This window comes from Desmodus rotundus, chromosome 3 (assembly GCF_022682495.2).
Source record: "Desmodus rotundus isolate HL8 chromosome 3, HLdesRot8A.1, whole genome shotgun sequence".
Lineage (NCBI taxonomy): Eukaryota > Metazoa > Chordata > Mammalia > Chiroptera > Phyllostomidae > Desmodus > Desmodus rotundus.
In genome coordinates this window covers 173,118,280-173,136,772 of record NC_071389.1, presented here as the reverse complement: position 1 = coordinate 173,136,772, position 18,493 = coordinate 173,118,280, and positions in this window count along the sequence as shown.

Genomic DNA, 18,493 nt, shown 5'->3' with positions numbered 1-18,493 from the left:
ATTTGAAAAGCAAGTATATCCAAATGCTTCTACTTGGTGGGCATTTAATATAAAAGACAAATAGAAAGTGGAGAGTTTTAAAGGACAAGAATAGAATGAATGCTTAAGAACAGCTTCGTGAACTTCACAAAGTTCTGGTGGGGCAGCTCTATAGATCCCAGAAATCCAATGAGCATTCATTTATTTTTTCACTTCTTTTCTTTCTCTTTTATATATGGTCCATTTTACACTGAGAAGCACCCATTAGCAATAAACTAAGAAAAGGTGTGTGTGTGTGTGTGCACATGTGTGTGATTTTGGTATATTTGGTGGTGTTCAGATAACTACAACCTTTACCTTTGCTCAATTAATACCAAGAGTTAGCTTCAGTCCTTCTTAATGACTTTGCATTCTGTAACTAGATGAGGTCCAGTAGGTTGACACAGGCAGATAAAATACAGCATTTAAGGCCATGGTGAGGATCATTGACTTGAGTGTAAGGAAACTTCTGGAGGAATGGCCAATAAACATTTTCCCTTCTATGAGAACTTTCCTGATCTACGCAAGAGAAGAAAGAAAAGAGGACATGATAAGGAAAAGAGAAAAAGAAAAGAAAAAAAGAAATTAAAGAAAAAGAAAAAAGAGGAGGAAAGCAAATCAAAGCAGATTTCTCTCTCATCCCAAGACACATTTATACCACTAGTGTGAAATGGACATGAAGCACTTTTTTTTCTTTCATTCTACTTTATAAGGAGGTTTCTATCTGTTCTTCACGATAATGGATAAAAAGTGTGCTGAGTCAGGAAGTGATCAAATCAATCTATAAAATAATACAAAACAAAGAGATAATATTATCGAGCTTGATTTAGTGTTTTAAGATGGATAAAGACTTAAGTTTTGGACAGAATCAGAAAGATTAGTAGGGGGAGGACTTCTGTAATATTTAGGACTTTGGGGAGATTTGCAAAGGTGAGTGAAAGTTAGGGTACTTGACTTAGAGATATGTAATACAATTTCTTTTGCCACTTATTTCAGAAATTGTAGTAAAGATATGCATTGCTTTTCAGTGTTTTGTAGGCTTCAAATTGGTGACTATTGAATATACTTTGGTGCAGAAAGGGGCCTCAGGGTAGCTCAGCCACTACTATGGCAGTAGTATGTAGATGTTGCACTAGAATCAATTGTATGTGTTTCCATCAATAAGGAATTTCTTGACAATAGCTGCCAGATGCTGTGGTGCCTGTTTTCTCAATCCTTTCTCTTCTGTATTCTACGTGACACAATTTTCTCTTGCAGGCTCAGGTATATCTGTGTGTAGACCCAACTATGACCTTATTCAAAAAGAATTTAACAGACTGCCAAAGGTTTCTTATTACTATGTGAGAGAAAGGCACTCAGGCATGCAATCTGTTCTTTATCTAGACTTGCAGTTGCTTATGTAGCTCATTATGTCTTCCTCCTTGTGCAGCTAATGACCTGATGTCAAGGTATTCTTCTAAGGAACTAACTAGTGAAACTGTTAGATCCTAGTAGGTGTGAAACCATAAACTAGAAAACATGCATACAATAGCTACCCAAAAGTATTTTTTTGCAAGTAGTATATAAGATTTTAATTAAAACTCATTGAATATATAGATTAAATGACTTCTGGAGCATCTGTTCTATTCTTTAATTCCAAGCTCTCAATTCTTAAAGAAATATATATTACATTAATAATAAAACCATTCTCACTTCAAGTCTGCAGTTAAATTATTGGTTGATATAGTTTATTTTTTGACAACCACACTAGTTGTTCATCTCTTTTATGGTTGGGTTCTGTGAATAGTTTTATAAAAGTATTCCTCTGGATCTGAATGTCTTGGAACTTTAATTTTGCTATTTAGTGTGAGCTCCCTCTTTCAGTTTGAAAGAGTGAAATAACAATATTTGGCACCTAGGAAGAGAAAATGTTTCACTCTAAATACCTAGAGAATTATTCTTTCTAAGCTGAGACGGCCATCTTGTGCCTATAGCTTGTCATCCCCACTTATCATATGGTGAGCACTTTCTCCTCTGTGCTTCCTAATCTCCATATAAGACACATATATCACTGGATGAATCCCATAACAGTAGCGGACACATTCTGTATATGTGTGGTAACTCAATGGTAGCAAAGAGGGATCTAGAATGGGTCATTCTCGCTCACATATATACACATCCAAAGGGAAATAAACATTTTAAGGGGCTTCCCTGAAGCCACTCATCTCGGACTACACATAATGTGACCATTTGTTTCACCACTGCAGCGGCTAGAACACTACGGGATGAGGAAGAAAGTCTTTTATCAATGTTTCAAAATGTGCTCTTAAACAGCTGTTTCTGATGTACCAACAGTCAGCCAAGAATACAATGACCAAAACACCCCAAATACCCTAATTCCTTACCTTTGTGTAGCACGTTATGTCATTCAAAACATACTCTCATCACTCCTCTCCTTCAGGCCCAAAATGCCCCTGACATATAGGGAAAAAATACATAAGAAAATGAATGAGTGGCTTCTCTATTATGAAAAAACTCCAGAGATCTGCTTCACAACACTGTGCTTGTAGTAATGATACTGTACTATACACTTGAAGTTTGTTTAAAAATATATCTTATGTTATATATTTTTAACAATGTTTTTTAAAAAGTGAGTGACTGGTCCAAAACCATATATTAGTGATAAAAGTAGAATGTAGTACCCTACTTTCTCGAAAGATGTTCCTTCCTTCCTTCATTCCATCCTTTCTCTCTCTCCCTGCTTTCTTTCCTTTCTCCCTTTCTTCCTTTCTTTCCCTCTCTCTTTCTTCCCCCTTTCTTTATTTTTTCTTTTTCTTTCCTTCTTTCCCTCTTTTTTTCTTTTCTTCCTTTCTTTTTTCTTTCTTCCCTTTATTCTTTTCCTCCAGCTGTATCATTGTGTTGGCAATACTTCTTCTAGTTTTTTATTTCTATAATCTACATCAATATCTATAAATGGAAGAGGCATTACAAAGACACACTTCTTTAAGGAATATAACAAAAATTTAATTATATAACATTATGTTTAATAAAATAATATTTTATGATGTTTACCAGTGTCAATCACATCTTAATTTTTCTTAATTAACAATTCTATGCAACTAAGCACATGTCATTCACATTTTACACACAAGGACACTTAGGTCATTTGACTAACCAGTTGAAGGTCATAAAACTGTTCAATCTGGGCAGCTTAACTCCAGTGTCTGAGCTTGTAACTGCTACTTCATATATTAAATTTATTCTTCTTCTCATCATTGTAATAATACATGTACTCCATGGAAAACAAACACAATAACAAAGAAATATAAAATACTGATCTTTATTCCCACAACAGATCTCTATTTCATTACCACAGGTACAGACTATGATCTTTCTTGTGTGTTCTTCCAAAAATTTTTCAAGTAACAACACATATAATCACAAATACACACAAGTAAGATATTTTAGAGCAATTTATTTACTGATTTTAGAGAAAGAGGGAAAAAGAGAAGGCAAAAGAGAGAAATAGCTGTTTGTCGTTCCACTTATTTATGCATTCATTGGCTGATTCTTGCATGTGCCCTGACTAGGGATGGAACCTGCAACCTTGGTGTATTGGGGAGAACTCTTACCAACTGAGCTACCTGGCCAGGGCAACAAACATATAAGATTATATGAAAAATGTGTGTTGGATAAAGCTAAATCCTTGTTTTATATGTGAGCATACACTATTTCCATACACATACTTTTATGCATTCTATTTTAAATTCCATATGCTTTGGGGATCTCAGAGGCTCCTTCTATAATCTCCTAATGGATATTTACAGTGTTTAAAAAGTTTTGTCTCTTTGTGTACATTTACATATTTATGCAGAATAATTACTAAAGTTGAATTCCTGGATGAAAGAGCATTTGTGTGTTTAAACATCCTTTAGTACATTTATTCCCATTTTCTGCCCTCTGACCAATACTGTGTGTTATTAAAATTCTTCACACAAAGCACCTAAAAGTTCTCAAAATGTATCACAAAGCTTTTAAATGTATAACTGCAAAAGTAAGAAAGTGTCCTGTGGGAAGTGCTTTCACACAAAGATAGCCTCCAAGCAGGCCTGCGGACAAGCTGTCCCAGAGCTCAGGGAACAGAAAGGCTCGCAGAACAAATTGAATGCTTTGAGTCCATTCAAAGTACATAGAACAAAGGAAAGTGAAAGAGATGGGTGAGTTAACAGACTTCAGACAGGATATAATTAAATCGAAAGCACATTACCTGATTCTTGGACTTCGCAATGTCCATCTGAACTCTGTTACATCAGCCTTCCCTCTGATTCTAAGGACACAAAGACAAAAATTGAGGCTTGAGTGTTTCTTGGACAGAAGACTTGCGGGGCCATGACGGGAGTCATCAAATGCTGTCTGAATTAAGATTGTAAGAATGTTGACTGTCTGATGTATAGTTCGTGTGTCACAAACATTTAACGCGCCGGGTGCCTCATGTATATTCGGTGCCTTCTGAATATTAGGTAGGTATTCCATCTCTTTCTATAACCACACTTACATGATCTACTTTATCTTTCTGATATGCAATAGTTTTCAAACTTGCCTGTGCTTAACTGAAGAGTTATCCCATTCACTTTCTTTCATAGCAGAATTTAATATTCTCAAATATGTCAAATGTACTTTACAGTAAGAAAAATCCCCTGAGAACTAAATGTAGAGATGCTGAAAAAGCAATGGATTAATGAAATTATTTTCATATGGTTCTAGAGATGGTGCGAGTTGGAAGATTTTCCTAGAAAGTAATTTGGCAGCAGTTATAAAGTTTTAAAACATGCATATCATTTTATATTTTTATATTCTAAAATTTTAATTTATATAATGATTCTATAAAAATTTATGTGAAATAACAAATGCAATGGCATTATTTATTACAACAAAATTGCAAAATTGTAATGTGTAACTACAGGACATTATTTCAAAAGTATTATACCTATGAAATAAAATAACAAAATTTAAGATGTTTCTGTGAAAAATATTGGCAAATTGATAGTTAATATCACATAAAATATAATCTTACTTTGTGGAACTTAAAAAATGTATAAAAGTGAAATAAGAAATAATATCCATGCTAAATATACATATCTATGAAATCAGTAATATATATTAGCTGGATAAGTAATTAAAAACTTAAAATGTCCTATTATTCCCACTAAAAAAAAGCAATATGTAAAATATACCATGAAATACTAACCACTCCATGGCAAAAAAAGATACAAAAGTTATCTCACAAGACTGAGTTCTGTGTGTCTCTATGTATCTTGAAGGAGTAGTACCAAAGAGGCATACTTTCCCTATGTATTATTTCTGTCTTTCCCTCCAACTTCATTAGAATTTTAAAACTTCCAAGTTGTACTGTTAGTCCTTGAAATAAGGCAATGAAATAATAAAAGAGTACACTAGAGGGAGTGAAAGTTCTTGCCAGAAGTCAATTTGGACTCGGCACCGAAGTAAACGTGATGCTGAGAAACAGCGATGAAAACGCTGCTTGCGATTCTGGCCCTGCTCGCGACAGTGGGTCTGTCAAAACACGGGTCGTGAAAAAACAAGAGAAAGGAAGAAAGAGAGAAAAAAGAAGACACTTTTGTTCATGATATTAAATATACATCCCCTCAAAAACATGTCATTTAAACTAAAGAAATCATTTATTTGTATAAATTTCCTTTTTGTAATGAAGTGGGATATAACTATATAAAATGGTACAAGAAAATCAGAGTTTATTTCTCCTTTTTACCTAAAATTTAACTGAAATAATTTAACAAAAAATTTTAAGATGTTGTAGAAATAAAAATTAAACGATATTTTGGTGTATTTTTGACTACTATAAATTTGAAACTTTACAGAAAATCATAGCATGTATAACTTTCATGAACTGATCAAATATGTTAACAAAGGGATTCATATATATTTCCTTGTCCCATCCCTCTCTAAATTTAGTAATAAAAACAATGTGTTAAAAATGTTATCTACCTGGCTGGTGTGGCTCAGTGGATTGAGCACCATCCTGCAAACCATAGGGTTGGTGGTTCGATTCCCAGTCAGGGGACATGCCTGGGTTGCAGTCCAGGCCCCTGGTAGGGGGCACGCAAGAGGCAACCACACATTAATGTTTCTCTCCTTCTTTTTGTCCCTCCCTTCCCCTCTGTCTAAATGTAAATAAATAAAATCTTTTTAAAAATAACATTATCTAAAATGTTTTGTGTTTTTAATTTACTTTTAATCTTTTTAACTATTTATCCTGATGGGTTTTTTTTAATTTTTATTATTATTCAATTACAGTTGTCTGCATTTTCTCCCCATCCCTCCACCCCACCCCAGCCAAACCCACCTCCCTCCCCCACTTCCACCCTCCCCCTCGATTTTGTCCATGTGTCCTTTATAGTAGCTCCTGTAAATCCCTCTCCCCACTATCCCTTCCCCACTCCCCTCTGGCTCACCTTTAACTGGAACATAATCAACCAAAGAAAAAAGCAAATAAAATATAACCAGAGACATTGAAATTAAGAACAATGCAATACTTTTAATTTTTTTATAGAACATACTAATTCCATGTAGTATCACGGAAGCATATAGAGGAAACCAGATTTTTTGTACAAAGGTTTTTGATGCCTATTGACAAACAGGAACGCAGGGTTGAATGGATGTGTGTCCCGCAGGAGGGTACAGGAAATGCCAACCTCACTACGCTGCTTTGGCACTGGACATCTGCCAGTATGATAGGCCGAAGTGAATCTTTTCAATATTTTTATTTTACTTTTTTGGTTACTAGGAACCTGTATAGTTTTGTATCTGTTAATTGCTTATCTGCATTTTTCTTCTTTGTGTCCTTGACTCATTAAATGGAATTGCTGCTGTTTTTACTTTCCCTTTATACATGTATCAAAGGTTGATTTTTCCACATAAATATTTCTTTTAAATCTTACAACTTACAAATTAATCTCAAAATTTGGTGATTTTCAACAGCATCTGGGATAAAACATGACCATTTCCACATCCAGTGGCTTTGTAACTTTTAATACAACGACATTTCTGTTTACTGAAATACTGAGCTGTTTAAGACATGAAAGCTAAGAGAATTAATATGACTTATTGATATTTTCCCCTTTTAAAGCAAGAGTAATCCCTGCATGCTCTGAATTTTATTTAAATTTTACCTTTTCATCTGTGTGCTGATTTTCCCTCAGGTCAGAGTGATTTGACAGCCAGGTGTGCATGTGTGTGTTACAGAAAAGGAGAGAGAATTTGTAAGTGTGGTTTATTTTTTTTTAACTGTTCCCCGTAAAATCAGTGAGATTTTGCTTTTTTCCCCCCTCACATTTGACAGATATAAACATGAAGATAGGGATCATGACAGGCTGTTGAATAGTTTATCTGTTTGTAGTTTAGCTTCAAATGTATGACTCTAAAATTCAGCATAGATACATCACTTGGTGGAGTTCAGATAATTGATTCATAAGTCAGCTACATCAGGCAGGTTTTGATGGTATCTTTATAAATAGGCTGGAGCTTTCAAATGCCTGATGATATCTCTCATGCTGACATGAAAGGCATTTAGAGGTTGGAATATGCTACCAGTACAACTGCTATTCTAGATACAGTTCATGAGGCCTATTAACTTCCTACAGCACAAGTAACAAAACATCACTAAAATGTAATATATTGAATGATACCACAAGAAATGTGTTTACAATTGTGTTTTTAAGAAGCAATGCAAAATAATGGCCTTTATATTAGATATTTACAAATGAAAACACAAGCAATTTTAATATGTTTAAGACAAAGATAACAATAATAATAAAAAGAAGGATTGAAAAGTTCAGAGGCATATCCACAATTGCACATTTCTAAAACGGGTTCTCATCCATTTGTGAGTTGGATTGAACCCTGCCTTTGCAACGTGCAGTCACTCAATCTGTCTCAATCATTCCACATGCGTGCACACACATCTTTTATCTGGAAATGGGCTAAAGAATTAGGAGTTTGCATAGTAAGATATTAATCAAGCTACTAACGTATAAGATTCTCGGTTGGAAGTAGTGCATTAAACAACTTTATTGGATAATTCCAAGCAAGTCCCCTGTGCACTGTGAACTTGTTTGTATTTTCTACAACTACTGAAGCCACACATTCTGGATCACACATTCTGCCACCAATCCCCCTCCCCCCCGCCCGACTGCCAGGCCAGTCTCACTAAGGAAGAGGGTTTTTTTCACTAAGCTTGAAATACTTCTTCCCTGGTGTGATCCCCCCACTCCACTCTATACCACAAAAATATGCGCCAAACCCCTATAATCCTAGACAATATGTGTATCCATTAGAAGGAAATCAGAATATGTCACCCCAACATTAGAAGTCAGGCATGTTCGTTTTGAATTCAAAGCACGTTAGAAACAGCAGGTGAAAGGACACTCTGACCCTTTTTCTTTCAAAAATGGTTCTCGGGAAATATTATCTACAAGGCCATGACAAGAAACCCACTGGGGAAAATCCCTTCAAGATTCCCAAATGTGACAAGTGCCACTTTCATAGGAGAAACTCGTGGAGCATGACGCTCTGAACTCTTGGAAGCACTGGGACAAGGTCTGCAGATCTTCCACTGCAGGATGAGGCTGCGGGTGCGCGTGGTGCTTCACACGGGGGCGATGCCCTACCAGCGTTCTTCTGCTCCCAGTACCTCATTAGGAAGAAGGACCTGGAGAGCCCCAGAATCCAGTTGCACGGAGCCCCCAGACCCCATGCCTGTCCCACCGGTGCCAAGCGCTTCCGTCCAGAATAAAATTGCAACTGCACGAGGCTTTCAAGACCTGCAGGCAGAAGCTGTTTGTGCTCGAGGAGTGCGGGAACCCCGCCTTGAGCCAAAATGGCCTTCAGATGAGCCCCAAGGCTAAGCACAAGAACAACAGACCGTAAGTCTGTGAGCCGCACCTTTACCCAAAAGGCCGATTTCAACATGCACCTGAGTACACACTCAGTAGGAGATCCCTGCAAGTGTCACATCTGTCACAAGACCTCCACACCCCACCAGGCAAGCTGCTCTCATTTCTGCCAGATCCTGGAAAACCTTCACAGTGATGGAGCAGCCGCGTGAGCACAGCAGATGGTGCAAAGGATGAGAAAGTTCGAGTGTACCAAGGGCAACTTCGACTTCACCCAGCAGGCCCATCTGTGGAGGTACCTGGAGATTTACGACCTTGTGGAGAACTACAACCTACTGCTGCGCCAGCTTTGGAACCAGGTCATTGAGAACGTGAAGGTGGTGGTAGTCATGGCGCTCCAGAGGCCTGCCGGGCTAGAGGTGGGATGAGCCATGGTCATCGTGAAGCCCCTGGCCCAGGATAGCCTGGCCTCAAGTTCCCTGGTCAGAGACAGTGAGTGCAGGAAAGCTTCCTGCGCCCAGGTGTCTGGCAGCCCTTGCTGGTTGTCCCAGCTGCCAAACCCGAGATCTGTGACGGGTAGACCCCCGCCCACCACAGCCCACTTGGTCCCAGGCCCCAGTAAACTGTTTTTCTTGAATGCTTCACTTCTGACCTCCTCCTCCTCTTTGCTCAAAAGATCTTTTCAGAAAGTTAATACCTAACTCCATTTAAAATAGTCACCCTTTCTTTGTCCCAAGCCTGTGGCATGCCCATATTTCTTGGCTGATTATTTTTTGCTGTAGTCTTTATGCACTCAAAATTATCTAAAATACTGTAAAATTATCATATGTTTTATCATTATCTCTTCCCACAAAAATAAAAGTGTTATGAAGGTGCGAAGTAGCTTTGTAAGTGTTTGCTGCTCTAGCCCCAAAGCTTAGTCCAAAGCCTACCCCGTAAGACATGGTTGATAAACATTGACTGTTGCATTGACTTATTAAAAGAATATATGTTTTGTGTTTGTAAGAGGGAAGATGAGGTTAAAGAAACACACTAAACTGGTAATACTGAATACTTGGGAGGTGGTAATTTGAGAATGGTGTAACAGAACTATCAGCATTTTTGTTCATTATACTTTCACATTATTTTTAAAGCTTTTTCCTGATTAATAGCATGTACTTCCATGATCAAAGAATATTATTATAAAACATTAAAAATAATAGCAGAGTGCCTGTTATATAATGTGCATTGACATATTTTATCCAATAAATGTATTATGGCTTTCAACTACGTGCCAGACACTGTGGGAAGGCCCCAGGGAGATTTTGGTTAACAAGAATCCCAAGACGCCACTTTCTTTGAGCTTGAAGTAGTGTAATATAGGTATACTCATTCCATAAAGGTAACATGTCCAGTCTATTGTATTTAATAATTGCACGTTCTTTCCATTGTTTGTAAAGTCACATTTATGTTTATGAAAAACTGGCAAGCTGACTTCCAGATTGCTTGGAAGGGAGCACCAGGGAGATTGCCAGGGTGATGGAAATGTTAGATGTCATGATTTGACAGTACTTACACAGGTGAATGCATTTTCAAAGTATTCATTGAACTATGTACTCAAAATATGTGTATTTTATTTCATGTAAATTATAATAATAAAAAATACAAAAATATATATCCCTTCTTTCTAAATTATGAATATAATGCACACTCGTACAAAATTGATGAAAGGAAATCAGAAGTTAATAAATGTGATTGATAACATTTGGGATTTTAGATTTCTTTATTTTATTTTATTTTTTAAATTTATTGTTATTCAGTTACAGTTGTCTGCATTTTCTCCCCGTCCCTCCACCCCACCCCAGCCAAACCCACCTCCCTCCCCCGCCTCCACCCTCTTGATTTAGATTTCAAAAATAAAGATCTATAAGATCTTGATAATAAAAGTAAGCTGTGCAGAGATTTTTATTATTCCTTTAAAATTTTTGACTATGCAAATCTGCCCAATGAAGTCTTTCAATATTTATAATTGTGAAATAACCTTTAATTGTCTTTTGATTAGAAAAGTAATCAATGTTCATTTACAGAAAATTTGCAAAGCACAGATTGAAAATCCTTTGGCATAATCATTTGGCATACTAGTTTGCAATAATTTTTCTAGATGCATAGATGAAATCATACTTACCTATACTTTTGTATTTTGCTTTTGTATTTATTATCAAAACATAGGCATCTCCCAATAAATTAAAAACCATTCATAGAAATGATTTTAAATGTGGGTATATTTTTTCAGTAGTATTCAGGAAGTATGGTGTGGTGGAGAGAGCAGTTTAGAGCCAACTAATTTACTGGTGAATCCCAGCTCAGGCAATAACCGGCCTTGCATTTAGATTATTTTTTTAAATCTATGTTAAGGTATGTAAATGAAATAACTATGTAAGCTATGTAAATGAGATAATATCTTCTTTGCAGGGCACTTTTATATGTTTATATAAAATGTCCTTAAACCGCCTAGCACTGTGCTTCATACTAAGCATATGAACTCTGTCCAGAAAAAGTCCAGCCACTGTTATTATAACGAGAATGGTTTGTGTGACATCAACGTAACCTGACAGCCAAGGAGAGTGGACTGGAATGCACATACGTGAACAATGACAACTTCACGGTCAGTGGGGGTGGTAGACACCATTCAGTGAGTGTGTGTACTGTGTCTCCATTGCATTCAAAATGACTGAGCGAGTAAACCAATGAATCTGCATCAAATTTTGCATTAAGCTTAAACATTGCCCTGTGGAAACTATTTGGATGATTCAGAAGGCCACAACTGGTCTTCTGGACAACTGGTGATTGGCAGCTTCATCATGACAACGTGCCCACTCATGCATCTCATCTGGTGCAGAGTTTTTTGGTGAAACATCAAATCACCCAGGTGACTCAGCCCCCCTGCAGCCCAGATTTGGTGTCCTGTGACTTCAGGCTTTTCCCACAATTAAACTCAACTTTGAAAGGGAAGAAATTTCAGACTGTTGATGAGATTCAGGAAAATATGACAGGGCAGCTGATGGCGATTAGAGAACTGTGTGAGGTCCAAAGATGCCTAGTTTGAAGGGGACTGAGGTGGCACTGTCCCATGTACAATGTGTACTATGTACAGTGTTTCTCGTATCGTGTATCTTCTTCAAAAAATGTCTCTATTTTTCATATCACCTTCTGCACAGGCCTTGAATATTCACAAAGTGATTATATACACTTATAGCATAGTCCACATAGCATAATTACTTTATATTTTTAAATAATAATATGTTTACAATTTTCTCTGCTATAACAAAGCCTACTTTAAATACCACATTTTCCTGAGAAGATAGAGTCCAGATTTCTAGAAGTCAGTTTGAGTCACCAGGTGGTAAATAATATCACAATATCATTCTACTCATACAATTAGAGACATCACTATTTCATTCACATTATAGCCTTCTATTTCTAAATTCTTAATTTTGATTAATCTTTATTGATTGGAATTGAAACTTTGATAGTGTTTTAGTAGCACTAATTGAGTATATTTTGAGAGCACTTGTATATCTGAAAATATTTAACCTTCATATATCACAGAATGTATCTATCTTTATAACTAGAGTTTTGGAAATGTTTCCCTCATACCTCTTTAGACTTTTCAATTTTCTTAATTAACTTATCATATAGTCACAAAGAAATTGAAGCTATGCTGGATTTTCCCCATTGATTGTTTCATGCTTTTTCTTTATGGAAGGCCAGAATATGTTTTGTTTCTTTTTCTTCCAACGCATCAAGTCATATTTGAGATGCGGAATTCTCTATCTTTGCACAACAGGACAGGGATTGTTGCTTCTACTATGGATTTCTGAGTTTATGTTCTAGGAACATGTGTCCTTATTATTTAGGTTAGAATCTAATTCTTACACTTCGAACATTTATATTATGATATACTTTTAATATATTATTCATTTCTTTGTCCTTCGTGTTGTTAAAAATCTCTTGCTTTACATCAATTTCATTTCTTATTTTCTGCAATGCCAATGCAACTCTTCATCGTCTTAAATGAAGATTTTAAAAGTCTGTTCTGGATTTTCTAGTGTTCATTTAAAAACTATTTTTAGACATACACTTTCACCTGTCAGATTAATATTGCTATGTTCTTTTTTTGAGCAATATTTTTTTTAAATCTACTATTCTTATTAATGCATATGTTGCTGGTGGGGTTATTATCTGTTTAGTTTTATGGTTTCCGATCCCTGTAAAAAGAAGGATGTCATACGGTCCGTTTTACCAACATAGGTGTGCCTATTTTATCCTTATTTTCATCATTCTCTTAATCAGTGTTTTGAAAGAGGATACTGTAGCTCTCTCGGATGTCATGCTGGGAGTCTGGCGGTCGGTCGCATCTGTCTCAGCATAATGCCTACGCAGAGTTAGAATTGATTTCATCTTCACTTTACTGTGGTGGGAAGTGGTTCCCAAACTTGCTGTCCTCTCATCACAGGGAAGAGCATATATAAAGTAACACAACACAAGTTAGTTTTAAACAAATTCTACCCATGAAAAAACTCTAAACTACAGTTCTTTGAAGCCCTGCCCCAACATTTTCAACAACAAAATCTCTGCTTCGTCTGCCTGTCTGCCTTTGCCCATGAGTACTAGACAGGCTAAGAAACAGTCCGACACTGCCGCCGTTTTTATTCTCTGCTGTGAGTGTTTGAAGGAAGATAAAAGATGTTGGTGCTGAGTCCTGAGTGATGGGAAGTAAGGGCTGTGACTACTTCGTAAACTTACTCTCATGGAGGAGAGGGAGAGGTGGACAGTGCTCTGGTTGTGTAATGCTCGTGTGTAAGCCAGGGCTGACGAAAAGTGTAATACAGGATGGGCAAAAGTAGGTCTACAGTTGTTTATATGGAAAATAGTACAATAATTAACAAATAATAATGCAAGAATTAACTCTGTGTTTCACGTACTTACAACCGTAAACCTACGTTTGCTGCGCCCTGTATATTGTAGCTACCCGGCAACAGGCAAACTATGTATTCTCAGCCCAGAACAGAGCACAAACATAAGGTATGATTTTATCTGTCATTTCAAGTCCTAATTCAGCTAGAAACACTGAATTTCTGTTTCATGACTTCTGTTATATGAAGTTTCAGTGATCTTATAAAGTGTAGTTATTCAAATTTAAAAATAGAATTTTAATAGAAAATTGTGAAATGGTAGATTCAGTCCTTGGAACTGTTCATGTCTCAGGTAACCCACATGATTAAAAAACATGTGTGCCAATATCTGTAAAACTTTGAAGTTCTTTAACAGATACCACTCCCTGGTGAAACGTAGAAATAGTAGTTTATCTACATACACATATACAGGAACACACATATACATGTGTTACTATACCAACAAATATGTTTAGCTACTAAAGATGTTATTAAAAAAATAACTTAAGATGTTCAAACTACTTTTGAACAAATTTTACTGAAAATCTCTTCTGTTGTGGAGAATAATAATGTAATAGGATTCTTTTACTTTAGGCCTCAAAATCTGATAAAAGTCAATCAACATGTTATTTTTTATTATAGTTGATTGAATAAATTAAACATGCTACCTCCAGCTCAACCCAAGAATTTTAACCCTGGATGTGCTTCTATGTAAAAATATACCCAAATTTTGAAAACCTAAATAATTTATTACCAGGAAAGTAACTTGATAGCTGGAAAATTATCAGTCTATAAGTTAATGTATGCTTTGCAATGTTTCAATGTATCTCGCTGTTAAATATTCATTTTTAGTCCCTTAAAATGATCTAAAAATTACAGAGATAACTCATGGTAATATTTTCATATAATGGCAAGCAATTCCATCTCTTATTCTTCTTCTATTTTATCTTCTTTTTCTGAATTCTTTATGCCTTAGTTGTTCCAGGATTATTAAAATCTTCAAATCCCACATTGCAACTGACACTTCATAGTCTGCTAATTCCCTCCTTGGGAGAATTTATATTTCTGTTATTATAAATAAATATCTCCATCCAAAAGAAAGAATAATAATCTGTTTGGTGGTTTATACATTTGAAAATTATGATGAACTTCTTCTTTCCTTTGAAAATAATATGTTGTCACTGTAGGGTATATTTTCAATTTATGGTATCTCTTTTTTTCTTTGGGAATTTAAAATACTTTAAATAATTTGGGCTTTGCCTGATTCCCTTAGAATTGTAGAGTATGACTGATAACTGCCTTTAGAATCCCTAATAGCTAAATTACAATTATTATGCAAAGTCCTACAATAGACAGTTATATGGATTGTTAAATGACTTTGCCTTTTTTGCAAACTATAATCATTTTCCTTTATTAGCCGAAGGATTTCATAATTTAAGGAAGATGAGAAACCTATAAGTCACGCTTTCAAATAAGGAACATGGATATTGCAAACATTAAATTCCCCCATAAAAATGTTAAGGCATCATTAAACTAGGTTCAGATTAATACAATTCAGTCAACTCTAGACAGATATCTCCCATAATAAGCTGAAACAATACCTAGAGATCTAAGATGTAAAATATTTTACTACAGCCAATTTATAAACCTATAAAACATACAGGTATCATTCAACCTCTTTATTAATAGTGCATGCCTTGTATTAAATCAAAGCCATTTCAAAGGCCCCTCCTCTTTGGCATTCCCTTCCTCAGCTGTTGCCCTTCATTATGTGTTATCTCGCTGAAGCTCGTCCAAAGTGAATGGCAGCATCTTTTTTTACTAGAAGCAGCATAGGCAATGCCCAGACTAGTGAGTGATACAGCTTAACTATCTCTGAGATTTATAGACACATTTGCTATCCTCAGCCTACAACATCCTATAGCCTGATGTTGATATATTTGTTTCTCTGTAAGTAGATGTGCTTTTTTTCACTTTAGAAAACTGCAATGTATTATTTTTAGGTTTGCGAGTCATTCTACATGTGAACTGTATTCACAAGAACACTAATATTGGGACAACTTCATCTTGTAGACCATTTTGAATCCTTTCGGAAGAATCCTTTTTTCACCCTAAGAAAGTCAAGCACTTCATATTGGCTGAGTTACTGAAAGTTTTAATGAGTTATCTGTTCTAGGTGCCACATAACAACCCCCAAACATAACAGTTTAAAACCCCAAAACAGCAATGATATTTATTACATTCTTAAATCAGCATAAGGGGTGAAACTGTGTGGGGACAATTCATCTCTGTTTCTCCTGGCATCACCTGGGATTTTCCCAGGTTAGAGACTGGAGTTACACAAATAATTGCTGATGTATCTGGTAGTTGGGGGATGCCTAGCATCATGCGGTAGCTCCAGCTTGGTGCATTCAGGGAAGCCAGATGCATGCATGTTGACTCACTGCTCCCAAAGCAGAGTCCGAGGGAGGAATGAATGGGAGCTCTAGCTCCTTAACCACCAGGGTCTCATTAAGTTCTACCCATTATTTCTACTGCATTCAAGTTGCTAAAAGAGAGTCAACACGGATGATCCATAAGCAAGGGAAGGAGACTCACACTCAACCTTTGATGGGAGAAGTGCCAAAACCCATCTGGACATGTTGTAAAATGGTCACATCATAAAAGGGAAGTTCACTGACTACTTTTAAATTTCACCCTGAAAATCAACAGTTCATTTCTAAAGTTACCTCACAGAAACTACTTTTAAAATATAAAATTACATTTTTAATGTAAAATAATGGTGATTTTCCAGCTATAATGAAGTGCAATTAACAACTAAAATTGTAATATATTTAAAGTGTACAACACAATGTTTTGATATATGTATACACTGTGAAATGATTATCACACGCAAGTTAATTAACACATCTATCACCTCCCATAGTTACCTCTCTCTCTCCCTCTCCTTTTGTGAGAGAATTTGTTCTTAGTAGTATGTTCCATAGACTCCATATGATAAAATAAGCAGGTCATCTTGCTAAAAAGTCAAAATACAATAAACAAAATTTTTAAATAAATAGAAACATCAGCAGTAGCTTTAGCAGGAAAGTTTTGAACTCCGATGCATCACAGGTGCACACACACAGACACTACGCCATGGAAGAATTTCCATACCATTTCGACACTAGAATTCTTACGTGTTATGTGGATAAATAGTGTGTTTCCAATGCAATATATTCCCCCTCAAAGAATCTTGAACTGGGAAGATAATTTTGAAGAATGAAGAACCAAGTTTATAAAACCAAGATTATTCAGGAGAAAAATAAGAATAAAACAAAATGGAACTAAAATAAACAAATTAAGGTGTAAATGCTTAAACTGATATGCATGTATGTATGTATATACATATATAGTCCATAGCAAGATTATAAAATATTAATAACATCCCTATAAACAGTCAACCAAAAAAAGTATATCACTGAATTTACTAGAATAACTGTAATAAAGGGTTTTTTCTCATTTATATAGCAATATTATCTAAACATCCCTAGTTAATAAGAAGCCTTCTTTATCCAAGCTTGATGTGTTTGTGCCCAAAGGGAGCCTCATTACATCCTACACAGAAGTAACCATGAGGTTCATCAGTGAAAGAAATTATCCCATTTGTCAGAGCTTCAAGAAGTACACTTTGTTGTTTACATTGTATGGTAGGAAAAGGTGTCACGTGGTACATATTTCTAGGCTGCGATCGTGGTTTTACAAGTTGGTCAGCGGTATTTGAGCATTATTTTGGGTAATAAAGAGGAAAGACTGGAAAAACAACAACAAGAATAACTGGACAAAAAGCGTGGGCATGAATTTCTCAGAGAGGGTACAAAACATACAAATCTTTGTGTATCATGTTAATGCCCACCAGACAGCATCCACCAATGAGAAGTTACTTTACAACCAGATGGACAGGACAACCCGCCTGCAGTTAACCCGTCTCTTTTGTTGACCACCATTGTGTGACCCAGGATAACAGCCTTCTCCGTGGTGGGGATGGAAGCAATGCATGAGTCCCCAATATGGACTTTGCCTCCATACAGCTGACTGAGCATGTCACTTCTAAGTGTGCAATCAGCCTGTATCAGAAAAGGACCCCCTAGCCTGGGTATCATAGTAGATGAATAACAGACAATAGGTTAACTCCTGGCATCAAATTCTGCTGCTCCAGGATTCTATCGTCGGCAACGATATTGAGGAGCGCAGTTCCATGGCAGCCTCTTTACTGTCAGCTCTGACCTGGAAAGCACAGTCACTATTCAGCTTCTCAAAATTGTCCCCTCGCCAGTGCACTTCTCATTTCCTGAGGAGGTTCCCCCGAACTGTCCCGGAGAAGAACACAGTCAGATGGTAGTCTCCTGGGTCCAGCCTGCCATATCATTTCTAACTCCCCCATTTTTATGAACATTCTGAATGGTTTTATATACCACTACACGAACTTCTTTTATTTGCACTATCTTTGTTTTTATTCTAATGTATCAGCAAGGTTAGACTTCTAACGAACAGCAAACCTATAGAAATTAGCTCTAGGTGTCACTACTAAAAGGTTGAATCATGACTCACTGTGATTAACACCATGTCAATGAGTTCTTTCCTACCCAGGCT